This window comes from Schistocerca piceifrons, chromosome 1 (genome assembly GCF_021461385.2).
Source record: "Schistocerca piceifrons isolate TAMUIC-IGC-003096 chromosome 1, iqSchPice1.1, whole genome shotgun sequence".
NCBI lineage: Eukaryota > Metazoa > Arthropoda > Insecta > Orthoptera > Acrididae > Schistocerca > Schistocerca piceifrons.
This window is the reverse complement of record NC_060138.1, coordinates 298,690,138-298,706,134: the sequence shown is the minus strand read 5'-3', so window position 1 is coordinate 298,706,134 and position 15,997 is coordinate 298,690,138.

Below are 15,997 nucleotides of genomic sequence, written 5' to 3'. Positions count from 1 at the left end.
CCCGTAGTGTGGAAAGTGTACGGGCTGTTTTTCGTACAGTGGATTGGTCCCACACATTCAGATTGCTGTGAAGATGAACCAGGATGCTTATTTCAAAATTCTGTTGCGTATGCCGTGGACACTCTCCTCTTCCGAGAAGACAACAGTCAACTTCACGGGGTTGCACGCATGCATTTCTAGTTAGACGAACACTCTGAACATCTGGCAAAAATGGCAGCAGTCAGAAGAGCAGCCCGAGAGAAGAGGAAGAAAAAAGTTAACATTCAATAGAATTTGTAACGCGGTGCTTAGATGGCCAATACGTGTAAATAAAATAAACGCAACAGGGGGTCAGAAATAGTCTGAAAAACATATAAGGTTGTTGCAGGGTAGGTTGTGCTGAGAAATAATCGTTTAGGAAAAAAAATCGATAATTTGTGCCATTTCCGAGTTCATTAGCACCGAAGATAGCCAATAAAGCCGTTGCGCTCTCAAATCCAAGTTGACTGCCAGAGACGGCGTTGCCAAACGTTTTCTTTTTTCGGTTTCCTCAAACCGAACAAACGTAGCTTTTTCTCACCGAATTTAAATTTATCATTTTCGAAAAAGACACATTTCAACTTGCAACGAGCATTTGAACAATTGGTAATTCACGGACTCACAGTTGCCCGTGCATTACTGCATTTTAACCCGTGCAAGTGCTTAAATTTGAGCGCCTACCGACCTGACTGGTTAACTGTAATGCTTATTAAATCTAAAACGACGAAGCGAATCGAAATTCTTTTCTTAGCAGTCATTTCTCAGCACAACTAGCCCTGCAACATTGTTACTAGTGCTTTAGAATGTTTGGATTGTTTTTGGGGAAGAGACCAAACAGCGAGGTCATCGGTCTCATCAGATTAGGGAAGGACAGGGAAGGAAGTCGGCCGTGCCCTTTCAAAGGAACCATCCCAGCATTTGCCTGGAGCGATTTAGGGAAATCACGGAAAACCTAAATCTGGATGGCCGGACGCGGGATTGAACCGTCGTCCTCCCGAATGCGAGTCCAGTGTGCTAACCACTGCGCTACCTCGCTCGGTCCTTTAGACTGTTCCTAGCGGCTCTGTATAGTGAATGAAATAACCTTTAGTGATAATTTCGTGCCGGCCGGTGTGACCGAGCGGTTCTAGGCGCTTTAGTCTGGAACCGCGCGACCGCTACGGTCGCAGGTTCGAATCCTGCCTCGGGCATGGATGTGTGTGATGTCCTTAGGTTAGTTAGGTTTAAGTAGTTCTAATTTCTAGGGGACTGATGACCTCAGAAGTTAAGTCCCATAGTGCTCAGAGCCATTTGAACCATTTTTTTGATAATTTCGTTAGTGTGTTTAGCAGTCAGTATGAGAGACTGAAGCAGAGCTTTCACTGGTTCGCACGCAGACTGCGCAATCTGCGTTGCACGGCCGGCAATGCTGCCATCGATACTTCTGAGAGAGTGCGGCGCTCGCGTCGGTAAACAAGCAGCTACGGGCCCAGCGGCCAGGTGCTCCCCGGCCGACGTGTGCGGCCGCCAAGCGCTGCAGCTGTTGGTGCCGCAAAGTAAGCGATACCTCCGGGCACGAGCTGGCCAGCTGCGGGGGTGGTTGCCACAGTCTAGAGTCCACAAGCCCACTACCAAGAAATGCTGCACCTTTTAAGACATCGGGAGAGCGTGATGTGTATCCATGTACTACTAATATACATACTATGGCCTTTCAGACCATGATGCACAAATTTTAACACCGAAAGTGGGTGGTCCATTGATCGTGACCGCGCCAAATATCTCACGAAATAAGTGTCAAACGAAAAGACTACAAAGAACGAAACTCGTCTAGCTTGAAGGGGGAAACCAGATGGCGCTATGGTTGGCCCGCTAGATGGCACTCTCATAGGTCAAAAAATGGTTCAAATGGCCCTGAGCACTATGGGACTTAACTTCTGAAGTCATCAGTCCCCTAGAACTTAGAACTACTTAAACCTAACTAACCTAAGGACATCACACACATCCATGCCCGAGGCAGGATTCGAACCTGCGACTGTGGCGGTCGCTCGGTTCCAGACTGTAGCTCCTAGAACCGCTCGGCCACCCCGGCCGACCCCATAGGTCAAATGGCTCTGGGCACTATGGGACTTAACTTCTGAGGTCATCAGTCCCCTAGAACTTAGAACTACTTAAACCTAATTAACCTAAGGACATCACACACATCCATGCCTGAGGCAGGATTCGAATCTGCGACTGTAGCGGTCGCTCGGTTCCAGACTGTAGCGCCTAGAACCGCACGGCCACTCCGGCCGGCACTCCCATAGGTCAAACGTATATCAACTGCGTTTCTTTAAAAATAGGAACCCCCATTTTTTATTACATATTCGTGTAGTACATAAAGAAATATGAATGTTTTAGTTGGACCAGTTGTTTCGCTTTGTGATAGATGGCGCTGTAATAGTCACCAACATATGGTTCACGATTTTAGACGAACAGTTGGTAACAGATAGGTTTTTTAAATTAAAATACAGAACGTAGGTACGTTTGAACATTTTATTTCCGTTGTTCCAATGCGATACATGTACCTTTGTGAACTTATCAGTTCTGAGAACGCATGCTGTTACAGCCTGATTACCTGTAAATACCACATTAATGCAATAAATGCTCAAAATGATGTCCGTCAACCTCAGTGCATTTGGCAAAACGTGTAACGACATTCCTCTCAACAGCGACTAGTTCGCCTTCCATAATGTTCGCACATGCATTGAAAATGCGCTGATGCTTGTTGTCAGGCGTTGTCGGTGGATCACGATAGCAAATATCCTTCAACTTTCCCCATGGAAAGAAATCCGGGGACGTCAGATGCCACAGCAGCGGTTCTGCGTTTCATGGATTCCAACAAGTCCGTGCTGGGCCTGCAGAGGAGTGTCGCGCCAGGTGTCTAGGCACAGGTCACGCAATCTCATAAGTTACGGACCTGTGATCTATGGGCGCGCAACTGACGCCCAATAGCGTCACAGATGTATTCAGATGGGTTCAGGTCAAGCGAGTTTGGTAGCCGGGACGTCAACGTGAGCTTACTATCATGCTCCTCAAAGCACCGTAGCACGATTACAGCCTTGTAGAATGGATAGTTATCCTGCTGGAAGATGCCATCAAGCATAAGGGATACAGGTAGTCCACAAGAATGTTAGCAGCTGCACGATGTCTTGGATGAGTGACACAGTTCCCATGGAAGCCGAGATGAATGTCGCCCAATGGGTACTACTGCCGTTCGCCTGGATGGTGACGTATTCCGAGACGACCATAGACCTGGCGCAACAAAAAACGTGATTCATCCGACCAGGCGAAACGATTCTATTGATCCATGGTCCAGTCTCGATCTTTGTTTGCCCACTGTAATTGCTGGTGACGATGTTGTTGGGTTAACAGGGGAACACGTAGTTGTTGTCTGCTGCGAAACCATATTAAACTTGTCCGTGACACTTAGAAGATGTTCTTTGTTGCCTTCCGTACTGGAATAGCTCCGTAAGTAGATATGCGATCGTACTGCTGTTATGTCGGACGTTACATACTTTCGAGGGTTCTCTTCGCTGGTGCGTCCTTGACAATGGTGGCAAATCTATTCGGTCATCCAGTGCCGTAAATAAATTGCCTCTTATCACAACAGTAATACCTTTCTCAACAATATTTTGTCTAGTAGAACACTGGGACGACAATAACATAAATATAATGTCCTTGGCAGTGCTGTCATTGTCAAATTTCTATGTCAGGTAAATGCGAAGACAGTTGTGGAAACGCTATACAAGTAACAATACGAGTCAGTGAATACATGCTACGCAATCCTGTGATATGATTTTGCCTTCACCCCTGTACGACAGTGTGAAATATCGCCACGCTACGCGACAGAGATATGGGGTAGCCTGTGATAGAGTGCGTGGAGAATAGCGTGGCCGGTACATGGGGAAGCGGCAGGGCACGTATTGGAAGAGATGTAGTGGTGGGGGTTGCGGGCAGGAGCTATAGGAGAAATGCCGAGCGCTGAGAGGAAGTGCCGTTGTAAACTGAAGCCTACACTCATATTTTCTGTAAATATTAAGTGAAGCCCCTCCACGACCACACTTGCGTGGTGACCATTCAAAAAGATCTACTGTCATCTCTGCTTTGGTTAGTATCTAGAAAGAATTGCGTTGAAAATGAAACAATAGCAGCGATTTATTTTCGCCTATTTGTTACCTACGAGGGTCACTCCAAAAGAAATGCACACTACTTTTTTTAAATTCGTCTTTTATTCTACATGTTTGAAAGTTTTACAGTGTGTAGATACATCCTTGAGGAACAATATTTTCATATCTCCACATATTTTCCATCCCTCTCAACTACATTACGCCATCTTGGAACCAGCGCCTGTATACGGTAAAATTCTGGACCAACCTGTTGGAGCCACTGTTTGGCAGCGTGCACAAGGCAGTCATCATCTTCAAACCTTGTTCCACGTAGAGAGTCTTTCAGTTTCCCAAAGAGATGATAGTCACATGGAGCCAAGTCAGGACTGTAAGGCGGGTGTCTCACTGTTGTCCATCCGAGTTTTGTGATTGCTTCCATGGTTTTTTGACTGACATGTGGCCGTGCATTGTCGTGCAACAGCAAAACACCCTGCTTTAGCCGATGTGGTCGAAAACGACAGTCGAACTTCAAGTTTCTTCAGTGTCGTCACATATGCATCAGAATTTATGGTGGTTCCACTTGGCATGATGTCCACAAGCAAGACTCCTTCGGAATCGAAAAACACTGAAGCCATAACTTTTCCAGCAGAAGGTGTGGTTTTGAATTTTTTTTCTTGGGTGAATTTCTATGATGCCACTCCATTGATTGGCTCTTCGTCTCTGGTGAAACATGATGGAGCCATGTTTCATCACCTGTCACAATTCTTCCAAGAAATTCATCTCCACCATTCTCGTACTGTTCAAAAAGTTCGCTGCATACCGTTTTTCTTGTTTCTTTGTGAGCCACTGTCAACATCCTGGGAACCCACCTAGCACAAACCTTTTTTAACGCCAACACTTTCAATACTCCGCAAACACTTCCTTCCCTGTCCCAACGTAGCGTGACAATTCGTTCACTGTGATGCGTCTGTCAGCAGGCACCAATTCGTTAACTTTCTGCACATTGTCTGGAGTGTGTGCAGTACGAGGCCTGTCGCTACGAGGAAAATCCTCAATATTGCCGTGCCCAATTTCATCACGTAACCTGCTTGCCCACCGACTAACTGTACTGCGATCGACAGCAGCATCTCCATACACTTTTTTCAACCTCTTGTGGATGTTTCCCACTGTCTCGTTTTCACAGCACAGGAACTCTATGACAGCACTTTGCTTCTGACGAACGTCAAGTGTAGCAGTCATCTTGAAGACATGCTGTGACGGCACCACTCACGGAAACAGGTTGAACTAAGTTTGAAAACAAGCGGGAAGGATGTATCTACACAGTGTGAAACTTTCACACATGCAGAATGAAAACTGTATTTTTACAAAAACAGTGTGCTTTTTTTTGGAGTGACCCTCGTATTTGTAACGTTCAGGGAAGCGTCATGAGTGGGAATTTTGAGTGTAACTTACATTTATCTTTTTACCACGTTAAAATTGGCTTCTTTTGCGAAATCACAGCAGAGTTTAAACAATGTCACCTCACTAACAGTCGGCCAGAGTGGCCGAGCGGTTCTAGGGACTACAGTCTGGAACCGCGCGACCGCTGCGGTCGCAGGTTCGAATCCTGCCTCGGGCATGGATGTGTGTGATGTCCTTAGGTTCGTTAGGTTTAAGTAGTTCTTAGTTCTAGGGGACTGATGACCTCAGATGTTAAGTCCCATAGTGCTCAGAGCCAACCTCAGTAACATGTTACATAGATGCAATTGCGAGAGAATACTGAAAAAGTGATTTATTAAATGAGAAACTGAGGAACATTAGGTCAACAGTTTATGAAAAAGCACATCTTCGCTGCAAAAATAAACCTGTAATGTCTGCACTTAAGTTGTTCCAAATTACGCTGCATTTCTCATTTCACCAGCTATCGATGGCCTTTCGAAATTGCATTCTTTCACCAAAAAAGTTTGTAGTTAGAGGAATAATGTGGTGTCATCGCCAGACACCACACTTGCTAGGTGGTAGCTTTTAAATCGGCCGCGGTCCGTTAGTATACGTCGGACCCGCGCGTCGCCACTATCAGTGATTGCAGACCGAGCGCCGCCACACGGCAGGTCTAGTCTAGAGAGACTCCCTAGCACTCGCACCAGTTGTACAGCCGACTTTGCTAGCGATGGTTCACTGTCTACATACGCTCTCATTCTCAGAGACGACAGTTTAGTATAGCCTTCAGCTACGTCATTTGCTACGACCTAACAAGGCGCCATATTCAGTTACTATATGTCTTCTGAACAGATAAGATTGTGAATCATGTGCCGTCAAGAGCGACGTTCCTCATTAATGGATTAAAGTTAAGTATCAAACTAATTATGTCCGCTTTCTGAACTCTCATTCCCTGTTATGTTCCAGACCTCACGTCAGTATAGTTCTTCCCTCCTCACGCCAGCCTGCGTGAGCTAAAACGCGTGCATTTCGACCTCCAGTTGTAACACGATGTTGGCTCTTCTGCCAACACAACATATAACGCGGTAGATAATGAAGTTTTGCGTAATAACCATATGGAAAAATACTTTCTCTTTGCGTGCTATTATATGCCATAATCTCTCTTCGGTATCTCAAACTGTTTAGGAAATATGACGAATGTTATCGATTTTTCATTCTGGCCTTAACGCTGGCGCGAGCGATCGCAAATGAGTATGCTACAGTAGATCAAATTTCTCGGGATTGGTGAGAAGTAAGCCTAAACATGGTAGCTAAATTTCGTGCGTAGCAACATATTATGTAATATACAACAAAGGCTAAATCACAGAGAATCCTATTTTTCACTGCAAACTTTTTCGACTGTCGTGTAGTATCCTACGTGAAAATATCACAATAACTATGCCCATTAACGAAATGATGCGCATGTCATCATGAAGCTGACATATAAAGCTATAACTAATGCAAAACTGATTTGTTTTATTGAATAGTTTCAATAAAATCGTTTGAAAAAGATTGCAGAGCGTGCACCTCGATTCTGTCATCGCAGTGTTTCGCTGACCGGCCGAAAGCGGAACAACGATGTTGGCCTCCCCTTCAGAGCAAACGAATGAAGTCCACAGCTCTGGACGCAAATCGGTTCCTGCGCATCGGCCACCGTGTGTTGCATGGACTCTAACCAGACGGCTGTGTCGTTAATGACAAAATCTGTGGCAGCAGTGACCCCACGAGATAGAGACCTCAGGACAAGGAGAAATCGGAGAATCGAAATGTAATACGAATGATAACCCTCAGAGTGCAAAATCGTGCATCTACTGAAGCTCTATTGCTCATCGCTTCTAAATTACGCTGACATGTTCTTGTTGCTGATGTCTTGATAGGTACACTATCTTAGACAGTTTACTTTTTACCATGTATGCTGACGCCTCGTAAATATACAAATGTTATAACAACTCCTTAAATCCAAATGCAACACAGTGAAGGATTTGGCATGGTGTGTATAATTCTCGACATTCAGAACTCAGATACTCGGTCAAGTGGCCGCAAATAGATTATGCCATTAGCCTTACAACTGTCATTCTCTTCAAAAATACACGTCCATTTATATATTCACTTAAAAGTACAGTATTTGTCCTGGACCAGCATTTTTCTCAATGTATTACTCCTTAATGAAACGTTGTTGGTATCCCATTGCATAACAACACATTACAAAAAGAGTATAAGAAACACAGAAGCACTGTACTTTTCAGGCATTGCCGTTATAATTACATGACTCATTGTCTTAGCAAACCAATTTGAGGGCAAAGACGGAGCCAACCGCAAAGCTAAGTGGTTTACAGATTAAGAATATTTTATCCACTTTTAACTTATATGCAAAGCAATTCTACCTACGTGTAACTTGATTAGGCACCTGGACATATCGCTCCTCTAATTTCTAAAATACATCAAAAAAGTTTTGCATCCACCCGGTTCCCAGAACTCCTGAAGATAGCTGTTGACTGTGGATATTGTATCACAGACACAGATGTCACTAAACCCGCCCAAGGATGTAAACAGCCATGCATGAGCAGTGTCTATTAGATGGAGGGGGTCCGACAGCCGATCGGTTTCAGTCATTCCACCAGGAAGGAGGTTGTTGTCTGCAGTTCGACCATGCCTAGACGGTCAATACCGCGGTTCGATCGCGTCCGCATTGTTACTTTGTGCCAGGAAGGGCTCTCAACAAGGGAAGTGTCAAGTCGTCTCGGAGTGAACCAAAGCGATGTTGTTCGGCCATGGAGGAGATACAGAGAGACAGGAACAGTTGATGACATGCCTCGCTCAGGCCGCCAAACGGCTACTAGTGCAGGAGACACAGACAGACAGGAACTGTCGATGACATGCCTCGCTCAGGCCGCCCAACGGTTACTACTGCAGTAGATCACCGCTACCTACGGATTATGGTTCGGAGGAACCCTGACAGCAACGCCACCGTGTTGAATAATGCTTTTTGTGCAGCCACAGGACGTCGTGTTACCACTCAAACTGTGCGCAATAGGCTGCGTGATGCGCAACTTCACTCCAAACGTCCATGGCGAGGTCCATCTTTGCAACCACGACATCATGCAGCGCGGTACAGATGGGCCCAACAACATGCCGGATGGACCGCTCAGGATTGGCATCACGTTCTCTTCACCGATGAGTGTCGCATATGCCTTTAACCAGACAATCGTTGGAGACGTGTTTGGAGGCAACCCGGTCAGGCTGAACGCCTTAGACAAGCTGTCCAGCGAGTGTAGCAATGTGGAGGTTCACTGCTGTTTTGGGGTGGCATTATTTGGGGCTGACGTGCGCCGCTGGTGATCTTGGAAGGCGCCGTAATGGCTGTACAATACGTGAATGTCATCCTCCGACGGATAATGCAACCATATAGGCAGCATATTGGCGAGGTATTCGTCTTCATGGACGACAATTCGCCCCCCCCCCCCCCCCCCAACCCCTTCGTGCACATCTTGTGAATGACTTCCTTCAGGATAACGACATCGATCGACTAGAGTGACCAGCTTGTTCTTCAGACATAAATCCTATCGAACATGCCTAGGATAGAATGAAATGGGCTGTTTATGGATGACGTGACCCACCAACCACTCTGAGGGATCTACGCCGAATCGCCGTTGATGAGTGGGACAATCTGGACCAACAGTGCCTTGATGAACTTGTGGATAGTATGCCACGACGAATACAGGCATGCATAAATGCAAGAGAACGTGCTACTGGGTGTTGGAGGTACCGGTGTGTACAGCAATCTGGACCACCAGCTCTGAAGTTCTCGCTGTGTGGTGATACAACATGCAATGTGTGGTTTTCCTGAGTAATAAAAAGGGCGGAAACGATGTTTATGTTGATCTCTATTCCAATTTTTTGTACAGGTTCCGGAACTCTCGGAAGCGAGGTGAAGCAAAACTTTTTTTGATGTGTGTCAAAATAAAAAATTGTTGCATTTTGAAACATTCATCATCAAATCTTTAAATACATGCAGAAAAAGGCTAAGTCTAAGGCAAATGATTTATCAGGGTTTCTGATCAGCGTCACCACATTACTACTATGGAAATGGTATTACGCAATGCCACGCCAATCTGTACACGATGTATCACAATTACATTACGTTATATAAACTACCAAGGGTGAAAGTTTGTGTCTGAAACTGCTATTTGAGCCTTTATAGCCTCTGATGATGTCTCCAGTACTGGAAGATGAAACTCGAGACAAAAAATGCCTTGTATCATGGCCTGTGATGAAGTGTTGTTGTCTTGTCTGCGTGAATGTATGGTCAATTGATTAATAACTAATTTTGCTTATATTTACATACATTATACAATACAGCTGATAGTCACAGTTGTTAACTAAATGTTTTGAATGTCATTCTTCTACTACTAATTGCGTTGTATTACTAGAGCATTAATTTAATTTTACATTCCTTGTGACAAATATCCCCCACATTTGAAGATGACCATCTCTATAACGTGCATTCACGGATCCGCTTTGAAATTTATATCGAAGCAGCTAATCGGTGTGAGGCACACACGCCAATGAGCTGTCAGCACTGGAAGAAAACTGAGGAAAGAGGCCCTCTATCATGTCCCCTCACCCTGCAATGGCAAATATATCCGCCCCTGCACCAGGCTTCGACCCCAAGAGTACTGGCCAACTTCTAGCACTTCCATTACAATTTTTGATTCGACGACGGAGTTAGGTATAGCAAACAGTTGCAAATACTATTTATTCTTCACCAATAAAATTTACGTATAAAAATGTTTAATTAATGTGTCTTTTTGCCTTTCTCGTCCATAGTTGCACCTATTCAGCTGCATGCAATGCTCAGTGCGTCTTCTAAATGCGGAATGTTTGACTATCATGTGAGACGGTGTTCTCATTGCAGTCCGACTGAAATTATTTTGCACCTGACTGCTGACGAAAGGGACGCTCTGCGTTGTCACATGTAGCGGCGCACCGACAGCTGCAACAGAGCGCGGGCAGATGGCAGCTCTGTGGTGTTGACTGGCCCAGTCAGATACCACGCAACATATTATGCTCTTGACCGTCAAGTGCAAAGTAACTTTAATCGCACTATAGTTGCTACTGACAGTACAACATGTTGCGTAAACTTCTCGGTCCATGCTAAGCCATTTACATGGGTCTCAGCACACAAAGGAAATTTTAAGTATCATCTCACGAAAAGTGCTCGCAAATTGCTCTAGTATAATTATTGGTCACTTTTATTATTAATAGTATTATTCTATAGTAGACACTTGAGAAGTTAGTCGGCAGCACCAAAATACTGATCGCTACATGTCGGCGCCATCCAGAACACTGTGTGTTGATTGTAGTCTGTTTCAAATTGCTGCCAACCTTAGCAGTGTGACAGCTGTGACGCTATTAGTTGGGCTGTGCGACAAAGTGGTGTTGGCTTTATTACGCGTGCAAACGACTGTGATTAATAATAGTATTTGTCCTTATAAAGTTTGATAAATGATTTCAGTACCAGTTTTCTATTGCTCACTGCCTTGTTTTGCAGCAGCGTTGATCCATGTTACTACTGTGTCAAAATTCGTACCTTAGCAGTTGATCATCGAGTTGTGCACAGGTATAGTACGTAATTATAAAAAGAAGCCTGATAGAGACACTAAACCCAAGGAAACATTGGCTGAAGCAGCAAATGAAATGCTGAGTAACTTATCTTCACTGCATAGAGCGGTCCAAAAGTACAAAATAAGGTATATTAGGTCACAGAGGTTTTGTAAGAGAATGGAAGCAACAAAGGGAGGTAGGCAGTTTGTTTTGTATTGTTAGCATCGCCCACTAGGGCGTTGTAAAGTACTGCTGTAATATGACGATCAAATACATCGTCAATATGTATTTAAAATAAATTAATCTTCTCCCTTTGCAGATGGAAGGCGTTTACTTTCTGTTGAGGAATCCTTCAAACCAGTCAGCAGAAGTCTGTAGTAAAGCTTAGCAGGTTTTTGAATGTATTCTTCAAGTTCTACTTCCTCTTTGTCAGAGAAGACCTGCCGAGATCCCTTGTAACCAATGTTTGGCACAAGCATACCTCCTGATTCTGAAAGTAAGCGGACAAGAAAAAATTTTGACAGGATCCTATATGCTTTTCTGCATGCATATTTATGATCGAGGAGATTAATCTACTTTAGATATATTGACGTATTTGCTCGTCATATTACAACAGTACTTCCAGCGCAATAGTATCACTGAAGCTAGACAAGGAAGTAACGAAATCGCAGCACTTGTAAACAGCAGGGGAGAGTGTTCCACCTGGAGGATAGTGTACTTAGGAACACGTGCTGTTTCCTGCTTGGTGTCTGACTTAGGATGGGTTTACACTAGCAAGTTGCTGCAGCAATTTACTTGCGCGGAGGAACTTGCCGCGCGAGTTGCGAGTGTAAACAAATCGCCAAGTCGACTTGCGACCGTAGCAATTTATTGCTGAAGTGACTTGCTGCACGTATTTCGTTTCCAGTGTGAACACCACGCAAGAAGTATCTGCAAGTAACTTGCAGCTTTTAGGATTTATTTCTATTTCCTGCAAGTAGGGAGCACAAGTCATAGTAAGTATGTCGTCTGCATAACACACATATTTAACATTTTACTTAATGTGGTGACTTAATCTTATGCAACCATCTGACATATTATATGCTAAAAAATTTCAGAAATGGAGGAGAAACGGGAATGGACGAAGCAGGATACAGAACATTTTATTACCCCGAAATATGGGACGTGCATAACCGGGACTTTAAGGATAGAGTGAAGAAGATGAGCGCATTATATGAAATCTCGTCGGTATTCGACACATCTGTGAAAGAAGTACAGAGAAAGTGGCATAAATTAAAGACACAATTTTCTCAAGTTAAGAAACTGCAGAAAATAAAAAGCGGCTCTCCTGTGATAGTTTCGGATTCTCGGTGACCGTATTTTTCTGCAATGAAATTTCTAGAAAGTAGCGTTGCCACAACCTCTGACAGAATATATTCGCTATCAACAAAGGTAAGTAGCTTTAAAGTAAAGCTGGGATTCCTTGTTTGTTTGCTGTAGCTCCTTGTTGGGTCGTAAACGTGGGGTAGGCTACTTTTCATTGTGAGATTTCAATGTTATGACTTTTACCACCTGTCTGTATTATGCAAAAGAATTAACTGCTAAATACGATGACAATGTACTCTTGTAATCATTTATTTATTCTCCTCGAGATATTTGAGAATCTACAAATATAAGAATTATGTTTTGACACCACTGTCTGTTGTCTCAATATTTGTGGAAATGACGACTTGGGTGGGTTCTTATTTTTTAAAGGCTACTTATAACACTTAATAGTGATTGTCTATCTATTGTTCATAATATCACTGTTCTGAGCCCAGTAATTAAGTATCTGTTTAGTATTTCTCTACTGAATGCTTTAGCACAACACCTACCTCCTTCCAGGACTATTGTTCCTCATATAAGCGAATGACCTTCCTTCTAATATACAAGAAACAGAATTGGTTCTTTTTGTTGATGACACTAGTATTGTAATCAATCCAAGCATTCTTCAACAGAGAAATTGGTAAACAGTGTTCTTAAAAGTATCATTGCCTGGTTTTCTGCAAAAGGTCCCACCCTCAACTTTAAAAAAAAAAAAATCATATTCAGTTCTGCACATCCAGGTGTACTACACCAGTGATAAGTTAACACATGGTGAAGAAATAATAAATAGGCTGTAAACTTCAAAATTCTTAGATGTCAATATTGAAGAAAATTTAAACTGGAAAAAGCGCATTTTAGAATCCTAAAACAACTTACTTCAGCCACATTTGCACTTAGAATAGTTGTGGAGAGACGAATCAGTAAGTTGACATATTTTCACACAATGTCATATGGAATAATGTTCTGGGGGAAACTCATCTCTTTGTAAGTAAGGAAGTCTTCACCGTCCAAAAGCGTTCTGTAAGAATAATATGTGATGCTCACCCACGATCATCCTGTAGACACCTGTTTAAGGTATTAGGGATTCTGACTACTGCTTCACAGTACATTTATGCCTTCATGAAGTTTGTTGCAAATAATACACTTCAGTTCAAAAGGAATGATGCACATAATTACAATACCAGAAGGAAAAATTACATTCATTACTCTATGTTAAGGTTGTCTTCAGCACAAAAAGGAGTGCACTATGCTGCAACTAAAAATTTTGTCTACTTACACAGTGATATAAAGTATCTGACAGATAACAAAGTAAAAAATTTAAAATAAACTGAAAAAGTTTCTCCTTGACAACACCTATTCCAAAGAAGAATTTCTTTTACTGTAAAGTGTAATAGGTGGTGGGTACTAACTAGTCTGTATGTTATAGAGTTTTATGGACATGGAAATGGAAATGAGCGTTTGGCGTCATTGGCCGGGAGACCTCTTGCGGGGCAGGTCCGGCCGCCTTGGTACAGGTCTTATTACATTCGACGCCACATTGGGCGACCTGCGCGCCGGATGGGGATGAAATGATGATGAAGACAGCACAACACCCAGTTCTTGAGCGGAGAAAATCTCCGACCCAGCCGGGAATCGAACCCGGGCCCGTACGACGGAAATCCGTCACGCTAACCACTTTTTTTTTCATTTTGTTCGTTATGGTTCGTTGCATTTGCTCGTAGCTGACGTCACATGACATTCGTTGAAGTTCGTTGTTGATCCTTTTACTCAGTATTTTTATTGCAGAGAGCAGACAGCTCCCTGGCCGAACACGCTGAGCTACCGTGCCGGCACCACTCAGCTATCGAGGTGGACGACTTTTAAGTATATATATATATATATATATATATATATATATATATATATATATATATACCTTATAAATGTTCAGCATGTAGACATGTTCACAAATTAATTTGCTACGTAAAAAGACTCTTCCTACATCATTACAATTCATCGTACAAAATGATCCACGCAACATGAAACTAACTACATCAGTCTCTGCGAATATGATTGCCATGTGGAATTATACATTTGCAGAAAGATCATTAGGCATAACATTGAGTAGATCCAGTTTTAGGAAATGTTAACAAATTATTTTCATAATTCCACCTCCAACCGGACAGGCCTTGTAAAGCTCTGTGTTGTTCAAAACAATCTTCGGATTGCTGAGTGTTTTACGTAATACAGGATGGTTGTTCTCACATAATATTAACACAGATAGTACAAAACAGTATAATTAATATAAATTAGTCACTCTTTAGATTGTGAACTTCAAATTTCATTCACCACTGACAATAGTAAAATGCTGTGATAGTTTTAAATTCTAATAACCTTAACTATCTTTTGGTTGTAGTATGAGCATTATTGAAATATGCGAGATCGACGGTGCAGAAATGCCATCCGCCCCAGTTTCGGCAGTGAGAGAGACCAGTGCTGCCAATTGATGCATACTTAATGTTACAGATTTTATAAACATAGAAAAATCATAATAGAATATGTGTATGATATCGAATTAAAACATTATATTATTTTCAGAACTTAGTGTTTATTCAATAACCTTTCCACTCTTACAAAAAAATGGCTCGGAAAACCTGTAAGGATTGGTGAACTTAGGCTCACTGGAATGTGGACATTGTGGGCTTTTGTTAAGGTCTTACAAATAACATATATTCAGAAATTGATTTTTTTAAATGTTTCACATATAGGAACAGTAAATGCCTATTAAATCTGTATCGTCATCAGCTAGAAACTTAAATATGGTACACTAACACTGATTGTATGAGTTGTCGTATACCAATATATATATATATATATAATGAAAGACATTTCATATAAAGAAACTGAATGATAGAGTGTGGTTATTTTCTTGGCCTACACAACTCTTTGTGGAAGCTGTAATTGTACTGTGCTAAATATTTCGAAATTGCAACAAAGGAAGGATTTCTGTAAAGAAACTGAAAGTGGGTTTCATTTCCTTACCTGACCTGGATCTCCTTGTGGAAGTTGTATGCAAACTACAGTTATTTTCAAAATTGCAATGAAGGAAAGAATTTTTGTAAAGAAAGTCAAAGGTAGGTTGTGATTCCTTTCTTGGCATCCACAGCTCCTTGTGTAAATTGTATTGTGCAGACAATAGTTTATTTCAAAATTGAAATGTTTTGTTGCATGTCAAATATAGTCTATCTGACATATTTGTTACCATTTCCCGTGTAACCCTCCAATAAAAAAGATTGCTACATATTGCAACCATCCAGAACAAAATAGTGAACAGCAATTGTCAAGTACTGTGAATACCAATCCTCCTGACATTACACAGCTGAATTTTCTTACTAAAAGGTCGAGGATATCCAATTTGCATTAATGTTGGAGGAACCTGTTTACATATTGCTTCTTCAAATAACTTAAGT